This window comes from Odocoileus virginianus, chromosome 7 (assembly GCF_023699985.2).
Source record: "Odocoileus virginianus isolate 20LAN1187 ecotype Illinois chromosome 7, Ovbor_1.2, whole genome shotgun sequence".
In the NCBI taxonomy this organism is placed as follows: Eukaryota; Metazoa; Chordata; class Mammalia; order Artiodactyla; family Cervidae; genus Odocoileus; species Odocoileus virginianus.
In genome coordinates, this window is record NC_069680.1 from 13,283,339 (window position 1) to 13,298,202 (window position 14,864).

General features: G+C 40.9%; 1 long non-coding RNA gene across 2 annotated transcripts; it reads left to right on the forward strand.

The window, feature by feature from the left end:
• Positions 1-40: 40 nt before the first annotated feature.
• On the forward strand, positions 41-14,487 carry LOC110145237 (uncharacterized). 2 transcript variants are annotated; one of them, XR_002316155.2, is made up of 4 exons: positions 41-221; positions 12,748-12,869; positions 14,145-14,191; positions 14,301-14,487. It is a non-coding gene; the product is annotated as an uncharacterized lncRNA (long non-coding RNA). The 2 variants fall into 2 exon arrangements; XR_011488630.1 differs by lacking the exon at positions 41-221 and having other exon boundaries at positions 12,414-12,869.
• Positions 14,488-14,864: the final 377 nt, after the last annotated feature.

Sequence of the window (14,864 nt, forward strand, 5' to 3'; positions counted from 1 at the left end):
GAAATGACGTACTGGGATGCGCCAGGCGCCGGATGTAGGTTCGTTTTATCTTAGTTCCGGCTCGGAATGGGGAATCCGTTTGATTATTTTAGGTGTGGGCGCATTCCGACGGATCCTGAGGTTCCCAGGGTGCTGGGTGTCGGAAAGAACTTGGTCTAGTGCAGTATTCATCCTAGAGGTTGGTTCTCAGAGTTTGGTCCCAGCACCATCAGCATTGCCTGGTATTTATTTTTTACAGTAATTTATAATTTATTGCAAAAATAATGTACTATAAATACATACTTTCAATACCCACCTCAGACCTTTGAATCAGAAACGTTGAAGATGGGCTTAGCAGCCTGTTTCAGTAAACCTTCTAGGGGATACCAATGTCCGCCCAAGTGTGAGAACCTTCATACTAATAGAATAGTAAAAGTCTTAATGGCAACAGAAAGCTGATTAGATTGTGGCAGAACCTATTGGACAGTAGATTAGATTATTTAAAACCTATTTTGACCTTTCGAGGGTGGTTACCCAGGCTGTGGACCGCCCCAGGAGCAGGAGCTGTTTACCGTTGTAAACAAAGGCCTTTCGTACCATTAAAAACAAACAAATTATTTTGTAAGCACTTACTGGTTTTAATTAAGTTATATAGGTTAATGCCACCCGCAAGGGAACAGTCTTCAAGTTATAATCTTGAATATAAGCAGATTGTGTAAGCACTTAATGTTTAAAAAGAGATGTGTATTAAGTGTAATAATATATACTATTTATGGACGGGTATACAAATCTATCTAGAGATTTGGAGTGGAACCCAAATATTTTCACTGATTATCCTTCCTACTTTTAATCTTCCCCCCATACGCGTGTAATTTTTTCCAATTAAAAAAAAAAAACACTAAAAATACCTGAGACGCGAAGAGGCTCTATGAATGTCAGGAAAGTTCCCTGTTTCGTTTTGTACAAACACACACATCCCTCATTGAGTCAGAAATCCTGTAGAGATGAAACCAGGTTAGGTTTGTGGCAGTCAACTTGTAAGAACTGAAAATGCTGCAGAGGGCAGCCACGTGTAGCCAGAATTAAGAAGGAAGACAAACCAGAGGGGATGTACTTTATTAGAAATATGTTAAAAACACGATGTAGTTTTTGACAGTTGCTCTTATTTTAATTGTATATTTTAAGAACTAACGTCAGGAGGATCTTCCTTGAAAATAAACTTTACAGCTGTGTAAGTTTGTTCACGTAAGAACTCTTCATGAACCCCCTAGATCAGAGAATAGGAAAATATGTATAAGCTACAGTGAAGATTTTTGATAACTTTGTTTTTAGCATTGCTTTTGATCTCTCCTTCTGTGCAACATAGAGTATATTTGAAAAGGAAATTTATATTGAATGTTATTCTCACAAAGAGATAACAGTTGCGTGTGCCAGGCAGCATTATAAACTCTACATATATTCATTTATTTTCCACTGTGATTTGGTGTGTTTTTAGATCTTCAGTCTAAGGCTCTCCCAACTGAGCTATTTTGGCCACTTGGTGTGTTTTTAAAGACAAAACTGAAGCAAGTATAAACTTTGACTAAGTCTGCTACTTCAAATAGGTGTTCTGACTTACCACCTCCTTTGAAGTGTCAAAATCCTCTTTCAGTGTCGGATTTTTCTTAAAACATTCTGACTCAAAATTTAATCATGTTTATTCTTCAAAAAGAACAGTATCTAAAACCTCTAGTTCTTTAAACCTGGTATTTATTTTAATGAACTCAGTAAGTAAATAAAATTTAAAGATGCCACAGCTATTTCCTTTCACTCCTAAAGAAAATTAAAGCATAGCCATGCGTTTGAAAATGCACCAACTCTTTCCAGAGCATAAAACTATGCAGTAAATTCATACATTAATACATGTTGGTTAAATGGGACGTTGCTTCTTTAGCTTAGCTTTTATCATATCTCTTCACTAAAGTAGCCCCAGATTTTCCTACATTTTTGCTATTTGTACAGATGCCTAATGTGATGAGAGATGTGCACATAGTAATAATAACAATACCCTTTGCCCTTTTTAGTCATAAGTGTTTTGAATGTTGACATGGGGATTTGTTGCAGGGCAAGCTATTGGCTTTTTCTGCCTATTGAGTATTTGAGGGGAGGGGGTACAGTGCATTCAGAACATATCCTGGGATGACTCTTAGGTGGTATCATCCATTTAAGTTTGATGGATAAACAGCCTTGCTGATGAATACAGTTGCTCACCCATCAGAGCAATCCTGATTTGTTCAGTGAAATATGCATTGTCTTGCTAGTCTTTAAGATGTACATTTTCAGCCATTCTGTATCTCACGTGTACCATCAGAGAACAGAAAGCACGCCACTGAAAACAGAAAACAAGGATTTGTTCAGTTTGAAAAGATGATAGTCTAAGGCTTTAAAAGGATCAGAAATAACAGAGTCATCGAATTTCTTCAGATCAATTTGAAAGTGATGTTTAACTGTACCCCTATTTTCTCAGTTTAACTGTACTATTTTCTCAGGAATATATTCTGAGGGTAAAAAGAACAGAAACAAAAAAGTCTCAAACATCACAGATATATTGCTAATAGTAGTATTGGTAAGGTAAGATAATTTTAAAACTTTTATGTCTACTCTAGATAAAGTTAATAATTAGTAAGTTTTTGTTAGTTAAAACTCTAATAAGAGGGAACAAGTATTAAATAAGAGGGGAAAATATTTTAAAAAGAAGTTTTTTTTTTTTGTAAAGTCCTCTGGTGTTAAATTTGAATTTTGAATATATATTTATACATCTTAGAAGTAATGTTACCCTAGTGGAGGGTGCCCATATCTTGATATCTAAATACCATTCCCCATGAGAGGAACAGTATTTCTTGGAAAAATGATGGATTTAGGGTCTCAGGCCAGAAAGTACAACAGTGCAAACCTGAGCCTGGAGCATCTTGCCAGAAAACAAGGAAGTGCCCCAAAACAATAATCCTAATAAGGATCAAGTCAAAAACTCACAGAACCCAGCCTGAGGGGACTGCGTTGGCCAAAGATGAGTCAGTCTTGACATTAAAAGAATAAAGACTATGATCAATTATCAAATCGTTCAGTCAGTTCAGTTCGGTTGCTAAGTTGTGGTGGACTCTTTGCAACCCCATGGACTGCAGCATGCCTGGCCTCCATGTCCATCACCAACTCCCTGAGTTTACTCAAATTCATTTCCATTTACTTGGTGATGCCATCTAACAATCTCATCCTCTGTCATTCCCTTCTCCCACCTTCAATCTTCCCTAGCATCAGGGTCTTTTCAAATGAGTCAGTTCTTTGCATCAAGTGGCCAAAGGATTGGAGTTTCAGCTTCAGCATCAGTCCTTCCAATGAATATTCAGGACTGATTTCCTTTAGGATGGACTAGTTGGATCTCCTTGCTATCCAAGGGACTCTCAAGAGTCTTCTCCAGCACCACAGTTCAAAAGCAACCCTTTGGTGCTCAGGTTTCTTTATACTCCAACTCTCACATCTGTACGTGACTACTGGAAAAACCATAGCTTTGACTAGATGGACCTTTGTTGGCAAAATAATGTTTCTGCTTTTTAATCTGCTGTCTAGGTTGGTCATAACTTTTCTTCTAAGGAGCAAGCGTCTTTTAATTTCATGGCTGCAGTCACCATCTGCAGTGATTCTGGAGCCCCCCAAAATAAAGTCTGTCACTGTTTCCACTGTTTCCCCATCTATTTGCCATGAAGTGATGGGACCAGATGCCATGATCTTAGTTTTCTGAATGTTGAGCTTTACGCCAACTTTTTCACTGTCCTCATTCACTTTTATCAAGAGGCTCTTTGGTTCTTCTTCACTTTCTGCCATAAGTGTGGTGTCATCTGCATATCTGATATTATTGATATTTCCCCTGGCAATCTTGATTCCTGTTTGTGCTGCATCCAGTCCAGCATTTTCCATGATGTACTCTGCATATAAGTTAAATAAGCAGGGTTACAATATACAGCCTTGACGTACTCCTTTCCTGATTTGGAGCCAATCTGTTGTTCCATGTCCAGTTCTAACCGTTGCTTCTCAGGAGATTTCTCAGGAGGCAGGTTAGGTGGTCTGGTATTCTGATCTCTTGAAGGATTTTCCAGTTTGTTGTGATCCACACAGTCAAAGGCTTTGGCATAGTCAATAAAGCAGAAGTAGATGTTTTTCTGGAACTCTCGTGCTTTTTCAGTGATCCAGCAGGTGTTGGCAATTTGTTCCTCTGCCTTTTCTAAATCCAGCTTGAACATCTGGAAGTTCTCGGTTCACGTACTATTGAAGCCTGGCTTGGAGAATTTTGAGCATTACTTTGCTAGTGTGTGAGATGAATGCAATTATGTGATAGTTTGAGCATTCTCTTGCATTGCCTTTCTTTGGGATTGGAATGAAGACTGACCTTTTCCAGTCCTGTGGCCAATGCTGAGTTGTCAAAATTTGCTGGCATATTGAGTACAGCACTTTCACAGCACCATCTTTTAGGACTTGAAATAGCTCAACTGGATTTCCATCACCTCCACTAGCTTTGTTCCTAGTGATGCTTCCTAAGGCCTATTGACTTTGCACTCCAGGATGTCTGGCTCTAGGTGAGTGATCACACCATTGTGGTTATCTGGGTTGTGAAGATCTTTTTTGTGTAGTTCTTCTGTAGTTATTCTTGTCACCTTTTCTTAATATCTTCTGCTTCTGTTAGGTTCATACCATTTCTGTCCTTTATTGTGCCCATCTTTGCATGAAATGTTCCCTTAGTATCTCTAATTTTCTTGAAGAGATTTCTAGTCTTTCCCATTCTATTGTTTCCTCGATTTCTTTGCATTGATCACTGAGGAAGGCTTTCGTATCTCTCTCTCCTTGCTATTCTTTGGAACTCTGCATTCAAATGGGTATATCTTTCCTTTTCTCCTGTGCCCTCTGATGGATAAGGATAAGAGGCTTATGGGAGCTTCCTGATGGGAGAGACTGACTGAGGAGGGAACTAGAGGTCTTGTTCTGATGGGCGGGCCATGCGCAGTGAATCTTTAATCAAATTTTCTGTTGAAGGGCGGGGCTGTGTTCCCTCCTTGTTATTTGACCTGAGGCCAAACTATGGTGGAGGTAATGAAGATAATCAAATCATTAAATACATTAAAAAAAAAAATCCTAAGTCCGGAGTGATACTCAAAATTAAGGGTTGGGGAAGGCATTTTTATTTCTTTTTTTAAAAATTATGTTGTTTGTATGAGTCACTCAGTTATATCCAACTCTTTGTGACCCCATGGACTACAGCTTGCAAGGCTCCTCTGTCCATGGAATTCTCCAGGCAAGAATACTGGAGTGGATAGTCATTCCCTTCTCCAGGGGAACTTCCCAACCCAGGTCTCCCACATTGCAGGCAGATGCTATACCATCTGAGCCACCAGGGCTGCCTGTGTGTGTGTGTATATCACATCTTTTTAAAAGTTTTATTTATTTTGGCTGTTTTGGGTCTTCAGTTCTACTCAAACTTTCCTCTAGTTGCAGCAGGCAGGGTCTGCTCTCCAGTTGTGGTGCATGGGCTTCTCATTGCAGTGTCTTGCGGAACACGGGCTCCAGGGTGTGAGGGCTTAAGCAGTTGTGCGATGTAGGCTCAGTAGTTGTGGCTCCACAGGCCCTAGAGCACAGGCTCAAGAGTTGTGGTGCATGGACTTAGAGGCTCCATGGCGTGTGGGATCTTCCTGGATCACGGATCAAACCTGTGTCTCCTGCACTGGCAGGCAGATTCTTTACCACTGAGCCATCAGGGAACCCTTATTTTTTTTCTTTATAGAAGAATGCAGACAATAAACATAGATAAAATTATGTAATTGGAAAAACAGCCCTGTGCAGTTCCCAGTGATTCAGGCAAAGATCATAAAGAGAAGCTAAAACCCATCTTGTGACAGGAGTTAGGGAAAAGGAGGATGCTTGCACAGTGTCAGAATATCATTCCACATATTACTTAATAAAGAGGAAAATATACCTTACAATGAAGAAATTCAGCAATCAGCAACTTAGCCTAGTGATCACAGTGAGCACCACTAATGGTGGAACAAACTGACTTTACAGGCCTCTTGATTTGATGCAATGTGAAGGAAATAGCCTTTTCATATTGTTCATGGGGTTCTCAAGGCAAGAATACTGAAGTGGTTTGCCATTCCTTTCTCCAGTGGACCACATTTTGTCAGAGTGCTCCATCATGACCTGTCCATCTCGGGTGGCCCTAAACAGCATGGTTCATAGCTTCATTGAGTTAGACAAGGCTCTGGGCCATGTGATCAGTTTGGTTAGTTTTCTGTGTTTAGTTGTCTGTGATTCAGTTACTGTTCTGTGAACAGTATGAAAAGGCAAAAATATATGACACTGAAAGATGAACACCCCAGGTCGATAGGTGCCCAATATGCTACTGGCGATCAGTGGAGAAATAACTCCAGAAAAATGAAGAATGAAGAGGTAGAGCCAAAGAAAGCAACACCCAGTTGTGGATGTGACTGGTGATGGAAGTCAAGTCTGATGCTGTAAAGAACAATATTGTATAGGAACCTGGAATGTTGGTCCATGAATCAAGGCAAATTGTAAGTGGTCAAACAGGAAATGGCAAGAGTGAACATCGACATTTTAGGAATCAGTGAACTAAAATGGACTGGATTGGGTGAATTTAATTCAAATGACCATTATATCTACTACTGTGGGCAAGAATCCCTTAGAAGAAATGGAGTTGCTCTCATAGTCAATAAAAGAGTCTGAAATGCAGTACTTGAGTGCAATCTCAAAAATGACTGAATGATCTCTGTTCATTTCCAAGGCAAACCATTCAATATCGCAGTAATCCAAGTCTATGCCCCAACCACTCATGCCAAAGAAGCTGAAGTTGAATGGTTCTATGATGACTTACAAGACCTTCTAGAGCTAACACCAAAAAATGATGTCCTTTTCATCATAGGGGACTGGAATGCAAAAGGAGGAAGTCAGGAGATACCTGAAGTAATAGGCAAGTTTGGCATTGGAGTACAAAATGAAGCAGGGCAATGGCTAACAAGAGTTTTGCCAAGAGAATGCTCTGGTTATAGCAAACACTCTTCCAACAACACAAGAGACGACTTTACACATGGACATCAGATGGTCAATACTGAAATCAGAGTGATTATATTCTCTGCAGCCAAAGATGGAGAAGCTCTATACAGTCAGTAAAAACAAGACTGGGAGCTGACTGTGGCTCAGGTCATGAACTCCTTATTGCCAAATTCAGACTTAAATTGAAGAAACTAGGGAAAACCACTAGACCATTCAGATATGACCTAAATCAAATCCCTTATGATGATACAGTGGAAGTGACAAACAGATTCAAGGGATTAGATCTGATAGAGTGCCTGAAGAACTATGGAATGGAGGTTTGTGACATTGTACAGGAGGCAGTGATCAAGACCATCCCCAAGAAAAATAAAGGCAAAATGGTTGTCTGCAGAGGCCTTACAAATAGCTGAGAAAAGAAGAGAAGCTGAAGGCAAAGAAGAAAAGGAAAGATATACCCATCTGAATATATCCTCTTTCCAAAGAATAGCAAGGAGTGATATGAAAGCCTTCCTCAGCGATCAATGCAAAGAAATCGAGGAAACAATAGAATGGGAAAGACTAGAAATCTCTTCAAGAAAATTAGAGATACCAAGGGAACATTTCATGCAAAGATGGGCACAATAAAGGACAGAAATGGTATGAACCTAACAGAAGCAGAAGGTATTAAGAAAAGGTGGCAAGAATTCACAGAAGAACTATACAAAAGAGATCTTCACAACCCAGATAACCATGATGGTGTGATCACTCACCTAGAGCCAGACATCCTGGAGTGCAAAGTCAATGGGCCTTAGGAAGCATCACTAGGAACAAAGCTAGTGGAGGTGATGGAATTCCAGTTGAGCTATTTCAAATCCTAAAAGATGATTCTGTGAAAGTGCTGTACTCAATATGCCAGCAAATTTTGACAACTCATCAGTGGCCACCAGACTGGAAATGGTCAGTTTTCATTCCAATCCCAAGGAAAGGCAATGCCAAAGAATGTTCAAACTACTACACAATTGCATTCATCTCACACACTAGCAAAGTAATGCTCAAAATTCTCCAAGCCAGGCTTCAATAGTACGTGAACCGAGAAATTCCAGATGTTCAAGCTGGATTTAGAAAAGGCAAAGGAGCCAGAGGTCAAATGGCCAACATCTGTTGAATCATGGAAAAAGCAAGAGAGTTCCAGAAAAATATCTACTTCTGCTTTATTGACTATGCCAAAGCCTTTGACTGTGTGGATCACAACAAACTGTGGGAAGTTCTTCAAGAGATGGGAATACCAGACCGCCCTAGCTGCCTCCTGAGAAATCTGTATGCAGGTTAAGAAGCAACAGTTCAAACCAGACATGGAACAATGGACTGGTTCCAAATTGGGAAGGGAGTACGTCAAGGCTGTACATTGTCACCCTGCTTATTTAACTTATGTGCAGAGTACATCATGTGAAAATGCTGAGCTGGATGAAGCACAAGCTGGAATCAAGATTGCCGGGAGAAATATCAATAACCTCAGATATGCAGATGACACCACCCTTATGGCAGAAAGTGAAGAGGAACTGAAGAGCCTCTTGATGAAAGTGATAGAGGAGAGTGAAAGAGCTGGCTTAAAACTCAACATTCAGAACTTCCCTGGTAGTCCAGTGGTTAAGAATCTGCCAGCTAATGCAGGGGAGATGGGTTCCATCCCTGGTCTGGGAAGATCCCACATGCTGCAGGGCAGCTAAGCCCGTGCACCACATCTACTGAGCCTGCGCCCTAGAGCCCATGATCTGCAGAAAGAGAAGCCCTCCCACCGAAACTGGAGAGTAGACCCCGCTCGCTGCAACTAGAGAAAGCCGCTACGCAGCAATGAAGACCCAGCTCCACCAGAAATAGATAAATTAATACATTAAAAAAAAACCCTCAATATTCAAAAAACCACGATCATGACATCCAGTCTCATCACTTCACAGCAAATAGATGGAGAAACAATGGAAACAGTGACAGACTTTTATTTTGGGGGGGCTCCAAAATCACTGCAGATGGTGACTGCAGCCATAAAATTAAAAGACTCTTGCTCCTTGGAAGAAAAGTTGTGACCAACCTAGACAGCATATTGAAAAGCAGAGACATTACTTTGCTGACAAAGGTTCTTCTAGTCAAAGCTATGGTTTTTCCACTAGTCATGTATGGATGTGAGAGTTGGACCATAAAGAAAGCTGAGCGCCAAAGAATTGATACTTTTGAACTGTGGTGTTGGAGAAGGCTACTGAGAATCCCTTGGACTGGAAGGAGATCAAACCAGTCAATCGTAAAGGCCGTCAGTCCTGAATATTCATTGGAAGGACTGATGCTGAAGCTGACACTCCAATCCTTTGGCCACCTGATGCAAAAGAACTGACTGATTTGAAAAGACCCCGATGCCAGGTAAGATTGAAGGCAGGAGGGGAAGGGGACGACAGAGGATGAGATGGTTGGATGGCATCACTGACTCAATGGACATGAGTTTGAGCAAGCTCCAGAAGTTGGTGATGGACAGGGAAGCCTGGCGTGCTGCAGTCCATGGAGTTGCAAAGAGTCAGACATGGCTGAGCAACTGAACTGAACTGAAGTAAACAGCGTTACCTATGAAGGAACCTTGCCCAAGATGCTTAACTTAAATATAATGAAGCCTTTTGACCCAACTTCTAGTTTATAGGAAATACAGGGAGAGAAAAACAAGTAAAATGACCATGATGGAAGAATCAGATTCAGAATGTGTAACATACAAAAACTGGCCTAAATCCTTCAGAAAGTACTGTCCCTGAGAAGAGTGGAGTACTGCTCTAGATTATAAGACAAAAGATGTAATAAATTCAGTGAGTAAGTCTTGATTGGGTTTTGGTGTGGAAAAATGAAGCTATAAAAGAATATTTGAGGACACTTTAGGAAATTTCTTTATAGACTTGATATCAGGTGATACTGAATTATGGTTCATTTTATTACTGTGGAATTAAGTTAGTTAGGAGAATGTCCTATTCAGGTAATTAGGGACCAAGTACCATTACATCTATGACTTACCTTCAAATAGTTCCATCAAAAAATTACATAAAATGGGAAATTCATTTTGTGTATATACACACACATGGACAGATAATTAAAACATGGCAAAATATTTAACAGTCATTGTGGAAGATGTATGTGTCTGCTCATGGTACTAGTCTTTCAGATTTTGTTGAAAAATTGTGTTTCAAAATTTTCAAAAGATGGAAAACAGTGTTTATAGACTAGTCAGAATAGTTTTGGCGTGTGTTGTGTGTGTTGAAGGGGGACGGTGGGGAAAAGCAGCAGATAGGATAGGTGAGGGGAAATCTAGGAGCTAGCAGTAGTTTAGCAACCTTGGAAGTAATATATGAGAATTCAGAAGCTTATGTGATTATCAGAAACAGAAGGCCACAGAAAGATGGATGGGTCAAAGCTTAGTAGAAAGGTGTGGGCAGTGAAGGCCCAAACAGTCACTGGAGTCCTTTGAAGGTCAGGAAGGAAAACTTGAGAAAGAATTGCTTTGACTTCCCCACAGGCAGGAGAGAGTCCAGTGGGCCTTGCCCTCTGATGTGGTGACAGGAGCTTTAAGATTTCTTTTGCTTCTGTTTGGCTTTCTTATATATAGCCTCCATCAGTGGTCTTAAGGTGGTCTTTTAAACCCAGAGTTAATGGGATTCATCTGCATCACAGCCTCTGAAGTTACCCCTATTATCTGGGTGTTTCCCACTCCCAGATTCATGTTGCCTGTTTATTTATCTATCTTAGAAAAAAACATATCGCAAAAAAATCAGGAAAAACCTGGTATAGTCCACATCACTTTAATCGCACTGTGGATAATAAAACAATCTTTTTTTTTTTTTTAAAAAAGGATACTTAGACCAAACAACAATGGGTGGGTATACATTCCCAGACGTAAAGAGGAAAACGGAGACAGCGTGCATGACTTTTTCCAGAAGCCAGAATGAGCCTCAGAGTTTAGCCACAGTAGGACTAGTGGTCTATAGTTTGATATGGTCACATTTAGCCATTTTATTGGTATAGTGTCAGCAGTCGGAAAAAAACAAAACAAAACAAAAAACCGTACACAATGGAGGTGGTAGTGCTCAGAGAACCATTAGGTGGCAGTAGGGACACACATATCTTTTTGTTTGTTGGTTGGTTTTGGCTGCGGGGCATGTGGGATCTTAGTCCCCAGACCAGGGATCAAATTCACGCCCCCTGCCTTGGAACCATAGTCTTAACCACTGGATTACCAGGGAATTCTCAGACACAGACATCTTTTGATATCCGATTTTCTCCCCTCCTCCCCCAATGATGGAGCCTTAGTGAAAGAACGTTGCCGAACAGCTTTGTCGGGGAAGAGAAAGGGAAAAATAAATAGCCAAAAAAAACAGCAACTATGGTTTATAGTATCCAAGTGATGAAGGCCTGCTGGTCATCTGTACTCAACTCCTGTTCTTGGTTTTAATATACACATTTTTATGTGTACTTGCTGTAATTTTTTTTTTATAAAATAGCTTTATATCCAAAGTCCTTTAGATCACTTGTGTGCTGTTTACAACGTCTGTCTGTTGTCAGCTTTAGAATATAAGCTGAAATATAAGTAGGAAGTGTGGCTCATGTTGTTCGAGACTCAGGACATTTAATATATGCTTTTATAGGGACACCTTCATTCTCTGTGATTAGTGATCACAAAGGGCTCTTTGTGGTCCTCATAGGTGTCATGTGTTAGGGTCCTGGGAAAAGAACTCAGATTTCTGTGCAGAAGGTTTACTGGGGTCTGCCCTTGGGAACATCACCTGGGAGAGTGACGGGCGCAGTGTGGGGCAGAGGGAGAAAGGAGGAGCTGCAAAACAGTTGCAACAAAGGCATCAAACAATCCTTTAGGAGCTCTGGAGCTAGGGTGACGCTGCAGAGATGCTCCCCACCTTAAGTCAAGGGAACCGGAACTTTATAGCCACCCAATCCCAAATAGTCAGCCACAGATATGGGCTGCCCTGTGAAGAGGGCTAAGAGCCATTCAGCTGAAAGCTGTCAACCACTAACTCCCTGCCTCTGGGAGGATGAGCCCCTCAGTCTGGAAGAGGGAATCTGGGCAGCACGCCGCAGCATCCACATTAGAGAAGAAGGCGTGCTCACCCCATGGCACCCTTATTTTTGGCACCTCTGAGGCTGCCTCTCTTGCAGAAGCTACTCATTTTAGAAGCCATGAAACCCCCTTCTCATCTTGTTTTCTTTGTGTTAAAAGCTCATGGAAGAATGCCTTGGCTCCTCCTGCAGATGATGTTTGTTTTGAATTTATTTCTTGTGTGTGTGTGTGTGTGTGTGGGAGCGCGCGCACATGCGCGCGCGTGAAACTTGCTCATGCTTAAGCATCTCAGGTACAAAGATTAAGTATTTCTGTTGTTGAAGGATGCTGCAAAAGTTTTTGGCACGATTGGTGATCATTTACTCTGGCACACCAAAAGCCAATAGGGCAAATTTTATAAAAAGAAAAACCTTTAGGGTAAGTTTTAGTTTTTTTTTTTAAAGGAGGAATAAATGATATGTCCTGAAAATAACCTTTTTGCAGGCAGAAAATACATGATCATCTATTTATGAAGAATTTTTTTTTGCCAGTGCTACAATTTCTGTTTAATTGAGACCTTGTAATAAAAGTTTAAATACATAATTTTTTTCTTTTTTAATCAAAAGACCATCCCCCACGTTCCTGGCCCGCTGACGTGGAGGAGGGGCAGCAGGGTCTGGCTACCTCCAGGGGTGAAGACAAAGCAGGTCCAGCCCTGGCAGCCGTCATCATCCTTGGAAAATGTTCTGTGAGCAAGGCTGGCCTCAGGGAGGGATATGAAGAAGTTTTTAAAATTTTCTATTTCGCCTGACTTTGCCTTCTTTTGTATTCTGTAATACTGATGTCCTTCTTATTTTTTTCCAGTTTGAGCAGAAGGAATCACTCCTCCTACCCTTATAGTAATTTGGTTAATTCTACCCTCTTAGTGTCTTTTTGGGTGTATTTCTTCTCTGTGAAAGTGCTGCAGACCAAGCTATCATCATTTCTCACCTAGGCTGATGCAGTCACCTAAGATTGGGAATCCTTCCCCAAGATGCATCTTCCACACTTGGCTCCCAGATTGATCTTCCGCGTGCCCCCCCTTCTGCATCTTCCAAACATACTCACACCTACTTGTCCACATCCCATTTGTTAGCCTAGCATATAAGGCCATGGGCAGTATGGTCACAGCCTGCTGCTCAGCCTGAGCATGGACCATACTCACCATTTATGAACTTACCCTTTCCTTTCATGCGTTGCTGCTTTGCCCCTAGCGTCTGTTTTATGTCACATGCCTTTCCCACTTTCCTGCCTGGAAAAATGTCTTTAATAACCCAGTTCTGATGGGACTTTGGTGGCTGCTCACTAGCTTTCACAGAACTCCTTGTTTCCCATGTCTGCTCCCTTAGTGTTTTATGTCCAATAGCAAACACCCTGGGCTCTTGGTGTTTAGAATGGAGCGACTCTTGGGCCTCAGGCTTCCCAGGTGGCGCTAGTGGTAAAGAAACCTCCTGCCAATGTTCGAGATGTAAGAGACATGGGTCCAATCCCTGGATCAGGAAGACCCCTGGAGGAGGGCATGGCAACCCACTCCAGTATTCTTGCCTGGAGAATCCTATGGTCAGAGGAGCCTGCCAGGCTACTCTATAGGGTCACAAAGAGTCGAACATGAAAGAAGCAACTCACCATGCACACACACAGGATATCATGTCTAAGGGTCATGTGGTTAATCTTGTTCTTTGCATTGTCTACATTTGGCAAGATGTGCCTGGCACTAGTAGAATTGGGTCTCCTTGAGAAACATGGAGTCTGATATCAAAAGAAAACTTTTGATAGCAGTGAACATTATATTTGACTTTGGAGAACATCCTAAAGATTTCTTATAATTAGCATTGTGGTATTTCTCTGACACATAGACCCATAATATCAGTTGCCACATATGGTTTATTACTACAGTAAGATATAAGGAATTAATATTTTGAGGCATTTTCTTGATGGAGAGAAACTTCTGATTGATCCTAATTAATGATGTGTCTCTTTGCAGGGAGTTGAAAGTGATTTTTCCTTTTGTGTTTGCTGCTAAGTATCTAGGTAGGAAAAACCTGACTGTAATTGCTTGATTATGAGCAATCAATGTATCTCTTTTTTTGTTGTTTTCAGTGTTACTGAGTTGGTGCCTAATTTGATGCTTTCTCCATAGGCGGAGTGAATAGAACCAATTAACCTGACAGCAGAAGAGCAAAACTCATGCAACTGATACAAGAAAGTGACTACAGTTTATAGATATATGTGGCCATTTGTTTTATGGTTTATGAAGAGAAAAATATTGAACACAGAGCACATGTTTATTTACTCTCATTTTTGCTGTGACTTGTAAAGTGGCCCAGGTTAAACCACTTTACTTTTTTCTGTCCCATCTAAAAAAAAAGAGAACATATCTCCTGTATCCTCATAAGACAGTCAAGTTGATGTGACTATAACAGCTGGTTCTAGCAGTTTGTGAACCCAGAGTAATTGGTCATGGGCTTTTTTTGGTTGTAACTGATGCTTTGTCTTGTTTTACTTCATTTTTCTTTTGCGTTGCTCTCGGATATCTCTTTTGTGATCAAAGGAAAACACAACAGCTTGCTTCACTGACAGGTCAAACAGCACACTGGACCTAGGATCTGTAGTTCTAGTGTGGATTCTGCCTTTCACTAGCTGTGAGGCCTTCAGCAGGAAGACCTTAACTTTGTCCAGCTCCATTTCCTTATCTGTTTTTCCT